Source organism: Sinocyclocheilus anshuiensis, unplaced genomic scaffold, assembly GCF_001515605.1.
Source record: "Sinocyclocheilus anshuiensis isolate Anshui unplaced genomic scaffold, SAMN03320099.WGS_v1.1 scaffold430, whole genome shotgun sequence".
Taxonomy (NCBI): domain Eukaryota; kingdom Metazoa; phylum Chordata; class Actinopteri; order Cypriniformes; family Cyprinidae; genus Sinocyclocheilus; species Sinocyclocheilus anshuiensis.
In genome coordinates, this window is record NW_015547641.1 from 297,917 (window position 1) to 298,316 (window position 400).

The following is a 400-nucleotide window of genomic DNA, read 5'->3' on the forward strand; positions in this document are numbered from 1 at the left end:
TCTGTGGAATTCGGGATTAAATGATTGTGCAGCGATTTGTACAAATACAGACATGTTTGCGAATAAAAATGTTCTGTTCTGCATTAATATAGCATAAATTGCTCATGCAAAAAGGAATCTGTGCATATGTGGATCAGGTGACACGCGTGCATTAATCGACGTCTAGTTCGAGTCGATCTTGTTCGGTTCATTTGGATTTTGAGACTTTATTTTCGCAGTTTACAGCATTTCACGTTCAAAACGTGTACACGATTTGAAAAAAAAAACGCGAATGTGATCACTACACTGAAACAAATGCTTTTCAACCGGTGTCTGCAGAATTAAGAATTACATTAATGTGCAGCATTTTGTTCAAATAGAGACATATTTGTGAATACAAATGTTATAGTTTGTATTAAAG